Source organism: Rana temporaria, chromosome 2 (assembly GCF_905171775.1).
Source record: "Rana temporaria chromosome 2, aRanTem1.1, whole genome shotgun sequence".
Taxonomy (NCBI): Eukaryota; Metazoa; Chordata; class Amphibia; order Anura; family Ranidae; genus Rana; species Rana temporaria.
In genome coordinates this window covers 3,184,315-3,205,388 of record NC_053490.1, presented here as the reverse complement: position 1 = coordinate 3,205,388, position 21,074 = coordinate 3,184,315, and the positions used below count along the sequence as shown (strand labels likewise).

Sequence of the window (21,074 nt, the reverse complement as noted above, 5' to 3'; positions counted from 1 at the left end):
ACGTGTTTGGTATCGATATACAAGACACACACCTCGGGCTAGATTCAGGTAGGGGCGCGCATAGTTACGGCAGCGCAGCGTATCGTATTTACACTATGCCGCCGTAACTTACAGGAGCAAGTGCAGTATTCACAAAGCACTTGCCCCGTAATTTGCGGTGGCGTAGCGTAAATGGGGCCAGCGTAAGCGTGCGTACTTCAAATGTGGAAGGGGGCGTGTTTTATGCTAATGTGTGATGACCTTACGTGATTGACGTGTTTTACGAACGGCGCATGCGCTGTCCGTCTACATATAAAAGTGTGCATTGCTCCAAATGACGTCGCAAGGACGTCATTGGTTTCGACGTGAATGTAAATTACGTCCAGCCCTATTCCCGAACGACTTACGCAAATGATGTAAAAAATTCAAAAATCGAAGCGGGAACAACGTCCATACTTAACATTGCGTGCACCTCATAGAAGCAGGAGCAACGTTACGCCGAAAAAGCCTTACGCAAACGACGTAAAAAACTACCGACAGGCGCACGTATGTTTGTGAATCGGCGTATCTAGGTAATTTGCATACTCTACGCCGAAAAGGACGGAAGCGCCATCTAGCGGCCAGCATGAGAATGCACCCTAAGATACAAGGCATAAGAGACTTATGCCAGTCGGATCTTAGGCTAATGTCGGCATATCTTGCTTTATGAATACAGAAAGAAGATACGCCGCGCAGCTTAGCATTTACGCGGCGTATCTATGGATACGCCGGTGTAAATCTTTGCTGAATCTAGCTCTACATCTTTTATATTTCACCAAAGAAATTGGGTAATATATTGTGTTTGTGTGACCAACAATTATCTTTAATGTTTGTTTTTTTTTCATGGAAAATATGCATTTGATAAAAATATACGCAAATATCCTGTTAGATAAACAAATGGCAACTACCAGCATTTTATTCTCCAGGGTCTCTGCTTTCAGACAATTTAAAATAAAACTAAATTTGAGGAATTTAAATCATTAAAATAAAAAAGCAAAATCCAGTGAAAGAAGCAACAACAATGTATAAAATGATCAAAACGTTAGTAGAATATAATGGTTTAAGAAGAAAAGCCACCATATTACACACATTTAACCTAAGAAGAAGGAAAGACAGAAATCTTTTCAGGCGTTATCAGAAACATGTTGGTCATGGATTAACCACAGCTCTTCTTTCATATGATGATTAGAAGTGCAGTGTGTTGACCAATTAGTAGCAGATGTGTTTCTAGGTCTTTGTTCCATTAAAAGCGGCCATACACGGTTCAAATTTCGAAATAATTTTCGTATGAATTTCGCACCGTTAGTGGGGCGGCAGCAACAGCCGGTTTTCGTGCGGCAAACAAATTTGAGGAATCCGACATGATAGAAATTTTTTGAAAGACAAACGATTTTCTGATCAATGATGGGAGAATCGTGCGAGAAATATAATAGAAAAAAAATGCGCATGTGCAAGAAAAGAATATTTCTGGAGAGAAACAAAAATTCCCGGCAACATGAAGGTTTGGTCGGCCAAATTTCGAAAATCAATAATGGCATCATCGGATCACAAAAAAAAAGAACTTTCTGGTTTTGAAAGGAAAATTTGTTCGAAATTCGACCGTGTATGGCCTGCTTTACTGTTTTATAAAATGTTTTTGTATTTCTGAAATTTTCTACATGGAATAAAACAATATATGTTTTTACTTTTCTGTATCCTTCCAGCTGGTAGTGCTGCAGGGGGAAGGGGGGAGCCAGGGCAGTAGGGGGAATCTGTGCTGTAAAGGGTGATTAGGGTGTGCCTGGGCACACCTGGCACACCCTGTGTGCATGCCTATGTTTCCCTTACAGATATGGGAGGGGCAACATAACCTAAAGTACAGCTATGGGTGGGATTGAAGGGAAGACATTTTAGGGGCTCCTTCCACACAAGAAGGAAATGTTATCTGGAAGGACTAGGAATCCATCGGACCAATGGGGATTAAACATTCTGCAATTACATTGAGAAACCATGAAATGTTACTGGCCTGTGATTGGCTCTCCTATTGTTAGTGAAGTAAGTGAGACTCTCCTTGTCGGTGTCAGTAATGGAATTTAAGAAACCATGTGAAATGTTTCCCCAAATCCAGAAAGGTGACCCCCTTGGGTAGGTACCCATCCTAATATGAGTCTGTAGTCCCTGCTACTACAGGAAACATGTGGCCGATCATTTACACCTTTTACAGCAGGACAGTAAATATCAGAAGACAATCCAAACATAAGACCAACAGCAGGAAGTCTGATAACTGAATGTGTAATGTAATCTGTCATTATCATTCCCAGAGTTCCCTCCGCAACATCGTTTTATCGCCTGTTATCCTGTCTGTAGATCTGTTATACGGGAGACTCCGAAAAACAACAACTTCCATGCTAATGACAGATTGCACCATTTATGGAATTATTAGTTACACTTTTTTTCCCAATCAAATACTTTTTATTTTATTTTCCAATTTACAACAAAAGAAGAACTCAAAACACACAAAACATTCCCACAAAACAAAAATAAAATAGTTACACTTTAGTGCCGACATCATAACATTTCCAGGGATAAGAAGTGTTCTTTGAAAACTTTACACCACAAAGAGATCTGTCCAATCAGAGTCATGAACCATTTCACTGCCAGCTCCGTACATCGTAGTGAACTGTTGCTGCAGCCACTGGGATTGCGTGTGACACTGACGCCTGATTGGTCACACACATCCCCAGTACTGGCGCTTCCCCACCATATTTTCCTGGCTCCGCCTTCCCATCTGCAGACCCAGGGCCGATGTTATTAGCTCTATCTGATTCCTCCAGCTCCAATTACTGTATGGACTGTCTTTTTATTAAATAAAGGGGATTATATTGGAGTGCAGCTGTCCAGATCCCTTCCTGTGCATTCCCAGGACCAACATGGTGAGTGTGGGGGCTGGGGGGGCAATGGACACACACGTCCGCTCTCCTCTCATTCTTGCTGTGACCCAGAAAGCAATGTCTATGACGTCACTTCCAGGTCAGCCTCTCTGTGTCTGTTTTGCAGAGCGACCTGCATTGAAAAACATTCAGTGGAGCCCAGAGGAGACATTGGGGGTCTTTTAGACCCTGCATGTCTCATTAACCACTTAAAGCGGGAGTTCATCCATTTATTTATTTTTTTACGTTCGGCTTCTTTCGGAAAATCGTGACGCGATGGATGCGACCGTTGGAAGCCGCTCGGAAGACTGTCAATCAAAATAGGAACGCCCAGTCCTGCAGCCCATACCCTGAAGCGACGGAGAAGATGCATCTCGTAAACGGTAAGTACGGATCATATTTTAAAACAACTAGCCGATTCCCCTAGACAAAACAAGCATCCATCTAGGGGGAAATAGTGTCCTGTGCGGGTAAACCTCCGCTTTAAGCCCCAGGACCATTTTGTTTCCAAATGACCGGGCCACTTTTAGCGATTCGGCACTGTGTCGTTTTAACTGACAATTGCGCAGTCGTGCGTCATGGCTCCCAAACAAAATTGACGTCCTTTTTTCCCCACAAATAGAGCTTTCTTTTGGTGGTATTTGATAATTTTTACGGTTTTTATTTTTTGCGCTATAAACAAAAATAAGCGACGATTTAGAAAAAATTCAATGGGGCAGATTCAGGTACCTGCGCGCCTAGTTACGGCGGCACAGCGTATTGTATTGATGCTACGCCGACGCAACTTACAGGAGCAAGTGCACTTGCTCTGTAAGTTGCGGCGGCGTAGCGTAAATGGGGCCGGCGTAAGCCCGCGTAATTCAAATGTGGAAGGGGGGCGTGTTTTATGCTAATGTGTGATGACCTGACGTGATTGACGTGTTTTACGAACGGTGCATGCGCCGTCCGTGTACATATCCCAGTGTGCATTGCTCTCAAGTACGCCACAACGACGTATTGGTTTTGACGTGAACGTAAATTACATCCAGCCCTATTCGCGAACGACTTACGCAAACAACGTAAAAAATTCAAATTTCGAAGCGGGAACGACGTCCATACTTAACATTGGCTGCGCCTCCTAATAGCAGGAGCAACGTTACGCCGAAAAAGCCTTACGCAAACAACGTAAAAAAACTACCGCCGGGCGCACGTACGTTTGTGAATCGGTGTAACTAGGTAATTTGCATACTTTACGCCGAAAACGACGGGAGCGCCACCTAGCGGCCAGTGTGAGAATACACCCTAAGATACGACGGCGTAAGAGACTTATACCAGTCGTATCTTAGGCTAATGTCGGCGTATCTTGCTTTCTGAATACAAAAAGAAGATACGCCGGCGCAGATTTGAATTTACGCGGCATATCTATGGATACGCCGGCGTAAATTCTCTCTGAATCTACCCCAATATTTTTTACTTTTTGCTATAATAAATATCCACAAAAAATATATATAAAAAAATAATAATTCCCTCAGTTTAGGCCGATACGTATTCTTCTACCTATTTTTGTTAAAAAATTGCAATAAGCGTTTATTGAGTGGTTTGCGCAAAAGTTATATAGCCAGATTCAGAGAAACTTACGACGGCGTATCAGTAGATACGCCGTCGTAAGTCCGAATGTGTGCCGTCGTATCTTTGCGCTCATTCTTAAAATGAGATACGCCTCACTGTTGCCAAGATACGACTGACGTAAGTTTCCTACACCGTCGTATCTTGGGTGCATATTTACGCTGGCCGCTAGGGGCGTTTACGTTGATTTACGCGTTGAATATGTAAATGAGCAAGATACGCCGATTCACAAACGTACGTACGCCTGTCGCAGTAAGATACGCCGTTTACGTAAGGCATTTTTCCGGCGTAAAGATAAACCACCAAAAAGATGGCGCAGCCCATGCAAAGGTATGGACATCGGAAGTGCCGTCGGATTTTACGTCGTTTACGTAAGTTGTACATGAATGGGGCTGGGTGTAAGTTAGGTTCACGTCGTATGCATTGAGCCGTCGTATCGTAGGGAAGTATTTGCGACGTGATTCTGAGCATGCGCGTGCTTCATTTACATGGGGTCACGTTTAATTTAAATGTAGCACGCCCACTACCTGCCTACTTTGAATTAGGCGGTGTTACGCTGGCCCATTTTCGCTACGCCGACGTAACTTACGGAGCAAGTGCTTTGTGAATACTGGCCTTGCCTCTCTATTATACGTTGGCGTAGTGCAAATGAGATGCGCTACGCCGGCCAAAAGATACGCCGATCTCTCTGAATCTGGCTAATAGTGTTTACAAAATAGGGGATAGTTTTATGGCATTTTTATTAATATTTTTCTTTACTAGTAATGGCGGCGATCAGCGTTTTTTTTTTGCAACTGCGACATTACGGCAAACACATCGGACACTTTTGGCACATTTTTGGGACCATTGTCATTTTCACAGCGAAAAGTGCTATAAAAATGCACTGATTACTGTGAAAATGACACTGGCAGTGAAGGGGTTAAGTAGGAGGGGGTGCTGTAGGAGTTAAGTGTGCCCTAAGGGTGTGTTATTACTGTGGGGGGGGCGTGGCTGTGCGTGTTCACAGCGTCTCCCCACAGGGATGTAGTCTCCCCGCAGGGATGTAGTCCAAAGGGAGGGGGTGAGCACGCTGACTAACCCCCAGGCAGAATAGCTCGGATGATGGGGGCAAGCTTACTGAGGAGGAACAGGAAGTGAGAAATTCAGACAAAGAAAAAAACATTTAGAAGGGAAATGGAAGGAAAAGATAAGTGAACCAACAAAGCTTAAAGGAACCTATTAAGAATATAAAAAACAAACCTTTAGAACCCCTTTAAGCAGGGGTGCTGATGGTCGTGACCGGTGGTCGCAATGACTGTCGGCCACTAGTGATCACAGGCACGAGAGGCAGAACAGGGGTGTGTGTGTAAACACACATATCCCTGTTTTGTTCTGAGAGGAGATGCAGATTGTGAGTTCCTACAAGCTGGGAACCACAATCTGTCATCTCCTATAGTGAGTCCCCTCCCCCCACAGTTAGAACACACATTAGGGAACACAGTTGACCCCTTGATCACCCCCTAGTGTTAACCCCTTCCCTGCCAGTGACATTTACACAGTATTCAGTGCATTTTTATAGCACTGATCGCTGTATAAATGCCAATGGTCCCAAAAAATTGTCAAAAGTGTCCGATATGTCCGCCATAATGTCGAAGTCCCGATATAAATAGCAGATTGCCGCCACTAGTAAAAAAAATAATAAAAATGCCATAAAACTATTCCCTATTTTGTAGACACTATGGGCTAGATTCAGTAAGATTTTACTGTCTAACTGTATGTTAAAAACCAATCCTCTGTTTTTAACATACAGTTAGACAGTTGAAGGTGGCTTGCTGTTTGGGTGGTAAGTTTGAGCTTGGTTATTACGCATTTATTACTTTACTACTGTTTGCATCAAATCGCATCTCATTCAAAGTCCCAAACTTCTTTTCTTGTTCCAATTTCGGGGATGGAGGCATGTGCTGGTGCGGCAGTCTACATGCCTCATTCAAAGTCCCCAACCATTTCTATGTTATATAGATAAGCTGGGCGCAACTACATTCGTGAATCAGCGTATCTTGCTCATTACCATATTCAATGCGTAAATCTACGGAAGGGCCACCTAGCGGCCAGCGTAAATATGCAACTAAGATACGACGGCGTAAGAGACTTACGTCGGTCGTATCTTAGCCAAATTTCGGCATATCTTGCTTTCTGAATACAGAAAAAAGATACGCCTGCGCATCCTAGAACTTACGTGGCGTATCAATAGATACGCCAACGTAGATTCTTACTGAATCTAGCCCTATAACTTTTGCTCAAACCAATCAATATACGCTTTTTGCGATTTTTATTATCAAAAATATGTAGAAAAATAAGTATCGGCCTAAACTGAGGAATATATATATATATATTTAAATGGTGGCTATCTATTACAGCAAAACCTCCAAAATAGTGTGTTTTTTCCCCTGAGGAAAACGGTTCAGTCATTGGTGCTTATCTGAAAGGAAAAAAATAAAAGGTAAAAACTTCACAGGCCTTCTAGGTGTGTGTCTGATGGACGTAAGCACTAAAGTCGGTGCATTCGATCATTACATTCCAGCTTGCTCACAGTAGCATTTTATCTTTTCACTTCTTTCCTAGCTTGTGGGATGACATTGGGGATATGAAACTTATGGGACAACTATAACTCTTTTAATAACCCCTTCTTCCCAGAGTTTACTCTCTACAAGATTTTATGGTGAAGCTTGTGAATCCTCAGGCAATACATTAGCCCAGAATTAATTGTAAAATCTTTGTCACATTCAGAGCATTAAAATGGCTTCTCTCCAGTGTGAATCTTCTGGTGTGTGATAAGATTTGACTTCTGTGTAAAAGCTTTGCCACATTCAGAACACTGATATGGCTTCTCTCCAGTGTGAATCATCTGGTGTGTGATAAGCTCTTTCTTGGTTCTAACAGCTTTGCAACATTCATAACACTGATATGGATTCTCTCCAGTGTGAATCCTCTGGTGTCTGATAAGATTTGACTTAATTGTAAAAGCTTTGCCACAATTAGAACACTGATATGGCTTCTCTCCAGTGTGAACCCTCTGGTGTGTGATAAGATGTGACTTAATTGTAAAAGCTTTGCCACAATTAGAACACTGATATGGCTTCTCTCCAGTGTGAACCCTCTGGTGTGTGATAAGTATTGACTTCTGTGCAAAAGCTTTGCCACATTCAGAACATTGATATGGCTTCTCTCCAATGTGAAACCGCTGGTGTCTGATAAGATATGACTTAGTTGTAAAAGCTTTGCCACATTCAGAACACTGATATGGCTTCTCCCCAGTGTGAATCATCAGGTGAGTGATAAGCTCTTTATTGGTTCTAAAAGCTTTGCAACATTCAGAACACTGATATGATTTCTCCCCAGTGTGAATCCTCTGGTGGCTGGTAAGTCGTGACTTCGATGTAAAAGCTTTATCACATTCGGAACATTCATATGGCTTATTTTCAGTATGAATCATCTGGTGACTGATAAGGTGTGTCTTCTGTGTAAAAGCTTTGCCACATTCAGAACACTGATATGGCTTCTCCCCAGTGTGAACCCTCTGGTGTTTGATAAGCTCTTTCTTGGTTCTAAAATCTTTGCCACAATCAGAACACTGATATGGCTTCTCTCCAGTGTGAATCCTCTTGTGTGCAATACGATCTGACATAGCTGCAAATGTTTTGCAACATTCAGAACACTGATATGGCTTCTCCCCAGTGTGAACCCTCTGGTGTATGATAAGTTTTGACTTAAATGTAAAAGCTTTATCACATTCGGAACACTGATATGGTTTCTCTTCAGTGTGAACCTTCTGGTGTGTGATACGTTTTACCTCCATTATAAAACCTTTATCACATTCCAAACAAGAAATATCTTCTGAAATGTCTCCTCTCACATATTCATAGGTTGGACTTTACTATAAAGCCATTGTCACTTCCATGGAACTGAAATTACTTCTTTTGTGTTGTCCTCTGAGGTTGGATCAGTGTTTAAGAGGACCCAAAACATAAATGACATACAGAACACGGATATGTCTTGTGTCCTGTGTGAATCCTCCAGTGAACGACAATAAAGACTTTCAGTCCCTTATAACACCCATATGGCTCGTTTCCCATGTGACTCTGTTTTATTGATGAAGACCAACATGACCGAAAACGTTGTTCCTCAATTCACCTGTACAGGAGAAAAAATAGAAGTCAGAATTCTAAAAAAGGATTCAATAAAGTTTCTTCCTTTTTTAACATTCATTATTAACCGCTTCCCGCTCGGACTATTGTAATATCATGGCCAAGCTCTGGCGCAGTCTGTCACTTGTTGTGTCCACTGGACATAGCAGATGACTGATCAGTGTAACAGGCCCGCTACCAGTACCATGTGATTGCTGTGACCAATCACAGCAGATCACATGACAATTGTACACAATGAATGGCTTTGATTCATGCCGTTCATTGTGTGGTTGATTACAGTGATCACATAGTACAGACACGGCCAATCACAGCTAATAACAACAATGCACACTGAATAAATCTATTTCATTCAATACAAATGATTGCTTATAGCAGGGATATGCAATTAGCGGACCTCCAGCTGTTGCAGAACTACAAGTCCCATGAGGCATTGCAAGATTCTGACAGCCACAAGCAGGACATCCAGAGGCAGAGGCATAATGGGAGTTGTAGTTTTACAACAGCTGGAGGTCTGCTAATTGCATATGCCTGGCTTATAGCAATGAAATTCACTGCTATAAGCAAAGCATAAGCAAAATCCTGATTACCCTCCAGAGTAGTACATCGTTACTATGGTAACACTGTATTGCTCTGGTCACAGTATGCATGTAAAACAAATATAAAAAAAATATATAATTAAGAATTATTCTGTGAGAAGGATTGGAGTTGTGAAATCTTTGTTTTGATTGGTAAGGAAGTGATGGGATATGGAAATTGTGTGACCTGTTGGCTGACTTCATCTTTATTTAGGCATCATACAGGAATGCATTGTCACCTGACCCGGCTGTAACGCTCATTAACCACTTCCATACCGGGCCTATTCTGGCACTTCTCTCCTTCATGTAAAAATCATAATTTATTTGCTAGAAAATTACTCAGAACCCCAAAACAGTATATATATATATATATATATATATATATGAAAAGCAATGTGTCTCTGAATAGAAGCACTAACAGCGCTAAGGTGACTAATTAAACCTGTAATTAACCTTCTGCTAAATTAGTCTCACTGAGTGAGGATGAATGCAATGTGTATGACCACAAAATGAAATAGGTTTAAAATATAAAATCATGTGAACCAAAAGGAATAAAAATGCATAAAGTCCATTCACAGAAAAAACTGTATAAAGTCTCTTAAACCGATGTATTTCATAAAATCCTTGAAACTTCCAATTGTAAAATAATCTTCATACCGGGTCTCCCTTAGGAGTTCTACTCACCAGATGCCTATGGTGTGTTCAGCATTAAGAACTCCTTGCTCATACTGGGATTCCTTTCAATGGATTGCCTTAAAAGTCTCCTCAATCTTCCAAAAATATCTCCTTCCTCCTGTTGTCACCGTATCTCAGTAGGTTTGGTATAGGTCATAAATGAGGGAGTGTTTCATGTAAGGCAAGTGAAAAGACATATAGTGTAATACTGTTTTTTATTGAGAACCATGCCCCATAAAAATATATATATGCTTACAAATGTTGAAGATAAAATACAGCACATCAAATGTAGTGAACTGCAGCTCTCGTCCGCTCTAGGTGCACAGTCAGCTCAGCTCCAGCTGACAGGCTCCCAGTTCAGTGTGAACGCTGTGTGTAGTGGAAGAAGCACGTCGTGTAGCCACGCCCTGACGCGTTTCGTGATTGGCTCACGTCTTCAGAGGGCGTGGCTACACGGCACTGACTCTGATTTTAAATAGGGCAAGTGGGAGTGCCCAAACTCACTCTAACCCAATAGGGAGAGGCATCCTCTCAGCAAAGACAAGTCAGTGGGATAAATAACCTGGTCTTATCCAAGCAAACAGCATCTTAACATTGCATGATGTCGGATGCATTTAACCCGCTCCTTGCCAAATTACTAGTACCAACACTATGTCGGCATAAACACATATCCGTGGCACTACTGCCATCATGGCTATGTGATAAAATGCATGTATAAAAAATAATGATTAAAAATATACATTAAAAATACACAAGGTGCACAATCTTTAGTAATAAACATTACAGTAAAATAAAGCATTGTTTAAAATTATATATACTATATGGACTAGATGCATGCATCTACATATTCTGGCACTAAGAGCAGAGCATGTAAATCTAAACCCATAAGAGACTAAAATAGCATACTCCGCTAAGCATAAAAACATGTTACTTATATCTCATAAAAACATGTGACCATTAATAATACAAAAATTACCAATAAAATGTGACTAGAAAATGGCTGACTGGGCAAGAATCTAAAAGACAGAGTAAATAAAAGCAAAAGAGCATATATGACTGGGATAACATCATTGTAAATAAAATGAACCAGCATGAGGGAAAATATATGCTTTTTTGTCATATGTGTATATGTCAGCATGAGGGAAAATATATGCATTATAATACGCTTTATATCCATACTCTACATTGATTAATGATTGCTTATAAAGCATTGTAAATAAATTGAACCAGCATGAGGGAAAATATATGCTTTTTTGTCATATGTGTATATGTCAGCATGAGGGAAAATATATGCATTATAATACGCTTTATATCCATACTCTACATTGATTAATGATTGCTTATAAAGCAATTTAAATCAAGGTCTATGTTCAGGCCGTTCGGGCTGAGAGTGTTGGTACGGAAAATCCACTCCGTCTCGCGTTTGGATATTTCCCTGACTCTATTTGACCCCCTCCAATTGGGGTCTATCTTATCTATACCCCAAAATTTCAGTCCAAGGGGATTTTTATTATGTTTCTTCAAAAAATGTAAAGACACGCTGTGTTCTTCATACCCTATGGAAATATTGTAGATGTGCTCTGACACTCTTTTGGATAGCTTCCTTTTGGTGCGTCCAATGTACATTAGCCCGCATGGGCACTCTAGGGCATAAATAACATGCGTGGATGCACATGTAATGCATTCTTTGATCTCAAAAGTTGTCCCATTAGCCGTTGAGGTAAAAAGTTTAAGATCCCTCAGATGCACTGTTACTTGGCGACAGGCTTTGCACCTCCTACACGCCGTGAAGCCAGGTCTATCCCAAAACATTTTAAGTTTCTTTGGGGGATCTAGGACCTTTTTAACTATTTGGTCCCCAAACGATGGAGCTTTCCTATAGATAAATGGGGGGACACTTGGTAATTGTTCATTTAGTACTCTGTCCAACCTCAATATATTCCAATGTTTTTTGAAGATAGCTTCAACATCCTTATATTGTTCGTGATAGCCTGTAATGAAACCCCACTCATGTTGCTGGTTTAGTGGTCTGATTCTAGGTTCCAATAGTTTATTTTGTGTGGTATTTCCTACTTCTTGCATTATGTGGTTCAATTGTGATTCTTTGTAACCCTTTTCAACGAAGCGCTGTTTTATCATGGATGCTTGATTGTAGTAGTCTATATCCTCAGTACAGTTACGCCTAATCCTCATGAACTGTCCCTTCGGGATGTTACGGAGCCATCTGGGGTGGTGCCCACTCTGTATGGGAATATAGCTGTTTCTATCGGACGGTTTAAAATAAGCCTTGGTATAAAAGTTCGTAGCACCCTTCATAACTGTCACATCAAGATAGTGTATTTGTTCTCGATCCCACTGGAATTCCAGCTTGATGTTATTTACATTGGTGTTTAGCTTATTAGCATAATCTTTTAGAGCCTCTTCTGATCCTTCCCATATGATGAACAGATCATCGATGTAGCGTTGGTAGAAGATTAGTTCTTTTGGTCTGTTGTGGAAAATCCATTTATCCTCCCACTCACTCATAAAGAGGTTTGCAAGGCTCGGTGCAAATTTGGCACCCATAGCTACGCCCGTTTTCTGATTATAAAACTGTCCTCCGTACCAGAAATAATTGTGTGTTAAACAAAACTCTAACACCATTTTAAGGAACTTCTTCTGTATATGTGGTAATTCTTCCCTTTTACTGAGGGCCCAATTCAAGGCTAAAATCGCATCTTCATGATGTATATTCGTGTACAGTGACGATACATCAGCTGTCACCAAGAATAAAGTGCTGTCAGATAAAAATGTTACTGCTTTAAGCTTTTGTAAAAAATCAGTAGTGTCTTTAAGGTAAGCTTTGGTGGTAATTACACTACTCTGCAGAAAATGGTCTAGATACTGGCCCACTCTGGCTGTTACTGATTCTATGCCATTTACAATAGGTCTGCCAGGTGGCAGAGTAAGGTGCTTGTGCATTTTAGGAACTGTATATATAGTTGGCGTGCGGTTGAAACTTGGACATAGAAATTGTTTTTCCTTTTTGTTTATTATTCTCATATAGTACCCATAATCAACTAAGTTCCTTAATTCTGTTCTATATTGCTTATTAGGGTCACCTGATAAATGAGAATAGGTATTTCCATCATTTAACATCTCCTGTAATTGAGAGTGGTAGTAAGATTTGTCTAATACTACCACCCCTCCACCTTTATCCGCAGGCCGCACTACTACATCCTTACGCTTTTCCAGAGCCTGTACACCTTCTTTAATATGCCTTGGATTGAGACTTTTTTTCACCTGTAGTGTTTCCAAATCCTTGAGAATTAGTTGCTTGAATACTTCTACATGCTGGTTAGAAGATTGTGGTGGGTTGAAAAGGGACTTGTTCTTCAGACCACTATCAACTCCAATGACTTCTGAATATTTGTTACTCTTATTACCACAATTGTTATTAGTAAGGAAATACTTTTTAATATTGACTTTTCTTATATACTTGTGAATGTCAATATAAACCCCGAATTTATTCAGTGGTTTTGTTGAGGCACATTTAAGACCCGCATTCAAGATGTTGGTTTCTTTCTGTGTTAGAGATATGGATGATAAATTATAAATACCCCCTAATCTGTTTGCCTTGCTCTTTTTTTGTTGGACTCGTTGCCCTGCCCTTGTTCCTCTTCTCGTGGAGGCTGATTGTTCCTTGCCGGACTGTGTATGGCTCCCCCTACTGGGGGGTTCCACCAGTCTTTCCCATTCTGGGTATTGTAATATTGTTGTGGACGTCCCCTCCATGGGCGACCTCCGCGTGATCGTCCTCTGGGGTGTCCTCTCATCCCTCTTCCTAAAAAAGGAGCCGGTCGGGGTGATTGGGTCTGGTATTGGTTATCCGAATAATCCTGTCTCACTAATGGTTCATACCTATTACCGGTTGTAACAGGATAATGTTCATTACCATATGATGTACGATTGTCATATTCCATATTGGCACGAGTACCATCACCTCCCCTCCCCGCTGGTTTAGTTCCTCGACCTCGGCGTTGTGGATTAGGGAATGACCTCTGATCACTATGGGTGGTAACTGCTGCAGCAGTGGAACTTGTTGGATGTTGATTCGATCCAGACATAGATTGTGATTGTGCCATATGTACAGTGTTGGTAGTATTTTTGTCCAACTGCCATATGTAAATTTTATTAGTTTTAAAATCATTAAGATCCCTTCTAAATTTTTTTGTTTTTTTCTTTTGAGTGTCCCTATCAGTTTTCTCCAACTTTTTTTTAATTTCATTATCAAAGTTGGTGAAAGCCTGTGTTCCTTTAAGCGGATCCAATTTGACCTTCAGTTCAGCAATAGTCTTCTCAAGGAGTGCCATCTTTTTCTTTTTGCGATTAAGTACCAATTGCTGTAACTTGATGCCCACTCCATTAAAGAAACTGAGCCACTCTGTAGTGGATTCTAAGTCATCAAGACCATCCTGAGGGGTTACTTCCCATCTAAGGCTACGCATGATGATATTGTCCTTTAAATACTGTTCAAATGTTGTAATATCCCACCAGGTACGCACCTGTTTGTCTAGTGCGTTACCTAGTGCATTCATTATCACAGTGTGATCTTCATTGGTCTCGTATTCTCCATCTTTGGAGAAAACTTGATCTAGATCTAATTGTCTATTAACTAGAAAGTTAATAGAGTCCATGCTCGCTATAGGTAAAAAGAGTGAATCTGTATAAAAAAATATCAGAAGGTATCCAAAGGATAAAAACTGATCCTAGCGCTCTATGGACGTGGTGGAATATGTGTAATAATCAATAGTTTTGCAGACAAGCAGCTGTTATAATAGGGTAAGAAATGAAAAGCAATGTGTCTCTGAATAGAAGCACTAACAGCGCTAAGGTGACTAATTAAACCTGTAATTAACCTTCTGCTAAATTAGTCTCACTGAGTGAGGATGAATGCAATGTGTATGACCACAAAATGAAATAGGTTTAAAATATAAAATCATGTGAACCAAAAGGAATAAAAATGCATAAAGTCCATTCACAGAAAAAACTGTATAAAGTCTCTTAAACCGATGTATTTCATAAAATCCTTGAAACTTCCAATTGTAAAATAATCTTCATACCGGGTCTCCCTTAGGAGTTCTACTCACCAGATGCCTATGGTGTGTTCAGCATTAAGAACTCCTTGCTCATACTGGGATTCCTTTCAATGGATTGCCTTAAAAGTCTCCTCAATCTTCCAAAAATATCTCCTTCCTCCTGTTGTCACCGTATCTCAGTAGGTTTGGTATAGGTCATAAATGAGGGAGTGTTTCATGTAAGGCAAGTGAAAAGACATATAGTGTAATACTGTTTTTTATTGAGAACCATGCCCCATAAAAATATATATATGCTTACAAATGTTGAAGATAAAATACAGCACATCAAATGTAGTGAACTGCAGCTCTCGTCCGCTCTAGGTGCACAGTCAGCTCAGCTCCAGCTGACAGGCTCCCAGTTCAGTGTGAACGCTGTGTGTAGTGGAAGAAGCACGTTGTGTAGCCACGCCCTGACGCGTTTCGTGATTGGCTCACGTCTTCAGAGGGCGTGGCTACACGGCACTGACTCTGATTTTAAATAGGGCAAGTGGGAGTGCCTACACGACGTGCTTCTTCCACTACACACAGCGTTCACACTGAACTGGGAGCCTGTCAGCTGGAGCTGAGCTGACTGTGCACCTAGAGCGGACGAGAGCTGCAGTTCACTACATTTGATGTGCTGTATTTTATCTTCAACATTTGTAAGCATATATATATTTTTATGGGGCATGGTTCTCAATAAAAAACAGTATTACACTATATGTCTTTTCACTTGCCTTACATGAAACACTCCCTCATTTATGACCTATACCAAACCTACTGAGATACGGTGACAACAGGAGGAAGGAGATATTTTTGGAAGATTGAGGAGACTTTTAAGGCAATCCATTGAAAGGAATCCCAGTATGAGCAAGGAGTTCTTAATGCTGAACACACCATAGGCATCTGGTGAGTAGAACTCCTAAGGGAGACCCGGTATGAAGATTATTTTACAATTGGAAGTTTCAAGGATTTTATGAAATACATCGGTTTAAGAGACTTTATACAGTTTTTTCTGTGAATGGACTTTATGCATTTTTATTCCTTTTGGTTCACATGATTTTATATTTTAAACCTATTTCATTTTGTGGTCATACACATTGCATTCATCCTCACTCAGTGAGACTAATTTAGCAGAAGGTTAATTACAGGTTTAATTAGTCACCTTAGCGCTGTTAGTGCTTCTATTCAGAGACACATTGCTTTTCATTTCTTACCCTATTATAACAGCTGCTTGTCTGCAAAACTATTGATTATTACACATATTCCACCACGTCCATAGAGCGCTAGGATCAGTTTTTATCCTTTGGATACCTTCTGATATTTTTTTATACAGATTCACTCTTTTTACCTATAGCGAGCATGGACTCTATTAACTTTCTAGTTAATAGACAATTAGATCTAGATCAAGTTTTCTCCAAAGATGGAGAATACGAGACCAATGAAGATCACACTGTGATAATGAATGCACTAGGTAACGCACTAGACAAACAGGTGCGTACCTGGTGGGATATTACAACATTTGAACAGTATTTAAAGGACAATATCATCATGCGTAGCCTTAGATGGGAAGTAACCCCTCAGGATGGTCTTGATGACTTAGAATCCACTACAGAGTGGCTCAGTTTCTTTAATGGAGTGGGCATCAAGTTACAGCAATTGGTACTTAATCGCAAAAAGAAAAAGATGGCACTCCTTGAGAAGACTATTGCTGAACTGAAGGTCAAATTGGATCCGCTTAAAGGAACACAGGCTTTCACCAACTTTGATAATGAAATTAAAAAAAAGTTGGAGAAAACTGATAGGGACACTCAAAAGAAAAAAACAAAAAAATTTAGAAGGGATCTTAATGATTTTAAAACTAATAAAATTTACATATGGCAGTTGGACAAAAATACTACCAACACTGTACATATGGCACAATCACAATCTATGTCTGGATCGAATCAACATCCAACAAGTTCCACTGCTGCAGCAGTTACCACCCATAGTGATCAGAGGTCATTCCCTAATCCACAACGCCGAGGTCGAGGAACTAAACCAGCGGGGAGGGGAGGTGATGGTACTCGTGCCAATATGGAATATGACAATCGTACATCATATGGTAATGAACATTATCCTGTTACAACCGGTAATAGGTATGAACCATTAGTGAGACAGGATTATTCGGATAACCAATACCAGACCCAATCACCCCGACCGGCTCCTTTTTTAGGAAGAGGGATGAGAGGACACCCCAGAGGACGATCACGCGGAGGTCGCCCATGGAGGGGACGTCCACAACAATATTACAATACCCAGAATGGGAAAGACTGGTGGAACCCCCCAGTAGGGGGAGCCATACACAGTCCGGCAAGGAACAATCAGCCTCCACGAGAAGAGGAACAAGGGCAGGGCAACGAGTCCAACAAAAAAAGAGCAAGGCAAACAGATTAGGGGGTATTTATAATTTATCATCCATATCTCTAACACAGAAAGAAACCAACATCTTGAATGCGGGTCTTAAATGTGCCTCAACAAAACCACTGAATAAATTCGGGGTTTATATTGACATTCACAAGTATATAAGAAAAGTCAATATTAAAAAGTATTTCCTTACTAATAACAATTGTGGTAATAAGAGTAACAAATATTCAGAAGTCATTGGAGTTGATAGTGGTCTGAAGAACAAGTCCCTTTTCAACCCACCACAATCTTCTAACCAGCATGTAGAAGTATTCAAGCAACTAATTCTCAAGGATTTGGAAACACTACAGGTGAAAAAAAGTCTCAATCCAAGGCATATTAAAGAAGGTGTACAGGCTCTGGAAAAGCGTAAGGATGTAGTAGTGCGGCCTGCGGATAAAGGTGGAGGGGTGGTAGTATTAGACAAATCTTACTACCACTCTCAATTACAGGAGATGTTAAATGATGGAAATACCTATTCTCATTTATCAGGTGACCCTAATAAGCAATATAGAACAGAATTAAGGAACTTAGTTGATTATGGGTACTATATGAGAATAATAAACAAAAAGGAAAAACAATTTCTATGTCCAAGTTTCAACCGCACGCCAACTATATATACAGTTCCTAAAATGCACAAGCACCTTACTCTGCCACCTGGCAGACCTATTGTAAATGGCATAGAATCAGTAACAGCCAGAGTGGGCCAGTATCTAGACCATTTTCTGCAGAGTAGTGTAATTACCACCAAAGCTTACCTTAAAGACACTACTGATTTTTTACAAAAGCTTAAAGCAGTAACATTTTTATCTGACAGCACTTTATTCTTGGTGACAGCTGATGTATCGTCACTGTACACGAATATACATCATGAAGATGCGATTTTAGCCTTGAATTGGGCCCTCAGTAAAAGGGAAGAATTACCACATATACAGAAGAAGTTCCTTAAAATGGTGTTAGAGTTTTGTTTAACACACAATTATTTCTGGTACGGAGGACAGTTTTATAATCAGAAAACGGGCGTAGCTATGGGTGCCAAATTTGCACCGAGCCTTGCAAACCTCTTTATGAGTGAGTGGGAGGATAAATGGATTTTCCACAACAGACCAAAAGAACTAATCTTCTACCAACGCTACATCGATGATCTGTTCATCATATGGGAAGGATCAGAAGAGGCTCTAAAAGATTATGCTAATAAGCTAAACACCAATGTAAATAACATCAAGCTGGAATTCCAGTGGGATCGAGAACAAATACACTATCTTGATGTGACAGTTATGAAGGGTGCTACGAACTTTTATACCAAGGCTTATTTTAAACCGTCCGATAGAAACAGCTATATTCCCATACAGAGTGGGCACCACCCCAGATGGCTCCGTAACATCCCGAAGGGACAGTTCATGAGGATTAGGCGTAACTGTACTGAGGATATAGACTACTACAATCAAGCATCCATGATAAAACAGCGCTTCGTTGCAAAGGGTTACAAAGAATCACAATTGAACCACATAATGCAAGAAGTAGGAAATACCACACAAAATAAACTATTGGAACCTAGAATCAGACCACTAAACCAGCAACATGAGTAGGGTTTCATTACAGGCTATCACGAACAATATAAGGATGTTGAAGCTATCTTCAAAAAACATTGGAATATATTGAGGTTGGACAGAGTACTAAATGAACAATTACCAAGTGTCCCCCCATTTATCTATAGGAAAGCTCCATCGTTTGGGGACCAAATAGTTAAAAAGGTCCTAGATCCCCCAAAGAAACTTAAAATGTTTTGGGATAGACCTGGCTTCACGGCGTGTAGGAGGTGCAAAGCCTGTCGCCAAGTAACAGTGCATCTGAGGGATCTTAAACTTTTTACCTCAACGGCTAATGGGACAACTTTTGAGATCAAAGAATGCATTACATGTGCATCCACGCATGTTATTTATGCCCTAGAGTGCCCATGCGGTCTAATGTACATTGGACGCACCAAAAGGAAGCTATCCAAAAGAGTGTCAGAGCACATCTACAATATTTCCATAGGGTATGAAGAACACAGCGTGTCTTTACATTTTTTGAAGAAACATAATAAAAATCCCCTTGGACTGAAATTTTGGGGTATAGATAAGATAGACCCCAATTGGAGGGGGTCAAATAGAGTCAGGGAAATATCCAAACGCGAGACGGAGTGGATTTTCCGTACCAACACTCTCAGCCCGAACGGCCTGAACATAGACCTTGATTTAAATTGCTTTATAAGCAATCATTAATCAATGTAGAGTATGGATATAAAGCGTATTATATTGCATATATTTTCCCTCATGCTGACATATACACATATGACAAAAAAGCATATATTTTCCCTCATGCTGGTTCAATTTATTTACAATGCTTTATAAGCAATCATTAATCAATGTAGAGTATGGATATGACGCGTTTCGTGATTGGCTCACGTCTTCAGAGGGCGTGGCTACACGGCACTGACTCTGATTTTAAATAGGGCAAGTGGGAGTGCCTACACGACGTGCTTCTTCCACTACACACAGCGTTCACACTGAACTGGGAGCCTGTCAGCTGGAGCTGAGCTGACTGTGCACCTAGAGCGGACGAGAGCTGCAGTTCACTACATTTGATGTGCTGTATTTTATCTTCAACATTTGTAAGCATATATATATTTTTATGGGGCATGGTTCTCAATAAAAAACAGTATTACACTATATGTCTTTTCACTTGCCTTACATGAAACACTCCCTCATTTATGACCTATACCAAACCTACTGAGATACGGTGACAACAGGAGGAAGGAGATATTTTTGGAAGATTGAGGAGACTTTTAAGGCAATCCATTGAAAGGAATCCCAGTATGAGCAAGGAGTTCTTAATGCTGAACACACCATAGGCATCTGGTGAGTAGAACTCCTAAGGGAGACCCGGTATGAAGATTATTTTACAATTGGAAGTTTCAAGGATTTTATGAAATACATCGGTTTAAGAGACTTTATACAGTTTTTTCTGTGAATGGACTTTATGCATTTTTATTCCTTTTGGTTCACATGATTTTATATTTTAAACCTATTTCATTTTGTGGTCATACACATTGCATTCATCCTCACTCAGTGAGACTAATTTAGCAGAAGGTTAATTACAGGTTTAATTAGTCACCTTAGCGCTGTTAGTGCTTCTATTCAGAGACACATTGCTTTTCATATATATATATATACTGTTTTGGGGTTCTGAGTAATTTTCTAGCAAATAAATTATGATTTTTACATGAAGGAGAGAAGTGCCAGAATAGGCCCGGTATGGAAGTGGTTAATGAGCGTTACAGCCGGGTCAGGTGACAATGCATTCCTGTATGATGCCTAAATAAAGATGAAGTCAGCCAACAGGTCACACAATTTCCATATCCCATCACTTCCTTACCAATCAAAACAAAGATTTCACAACTCCAATCCTTCTCACAGAATAATTCTTAATTATATATTTTTTTTATATTTGTTTTACATGCATACTGTGACCAGAGCAATACAGTGTTACCATAGTAACGATGTACTACTCTGGAGGGTAATCAGG

The 21,074-nt window shown here is 40.4% G+C and overlaps 1 protein-coding gene and 2 pseudogenes across 2 annotated transcripts in view; 1 reads left to right on the top strand and 2 right to left on the bottom strand.

Annotated features, from left to right (window-relative positions):
• Positions 1-21,074, bottom strand: part of LOC120928403 (zinc finger protein 300-like) — a 1,021,177-nt gene that overhangs the window by 388,132 nt on the left and 611,971 nt on the right. The gene's annotated exons all lie outside the window — the stretch shown is intronic.
• Positions 1-21,074, top strand: part of LOC120928420 — a 399,135-nt pseudogene that overhangs the window by 297,484 nt on the left and 80,577 nt on the right.
• Positions 1-21,074, bottom strand: part of LOC120928419 — a 304,228-nt pseudogene that overhangs the window by 264,825 nt on the left and 18,329 nt on the right.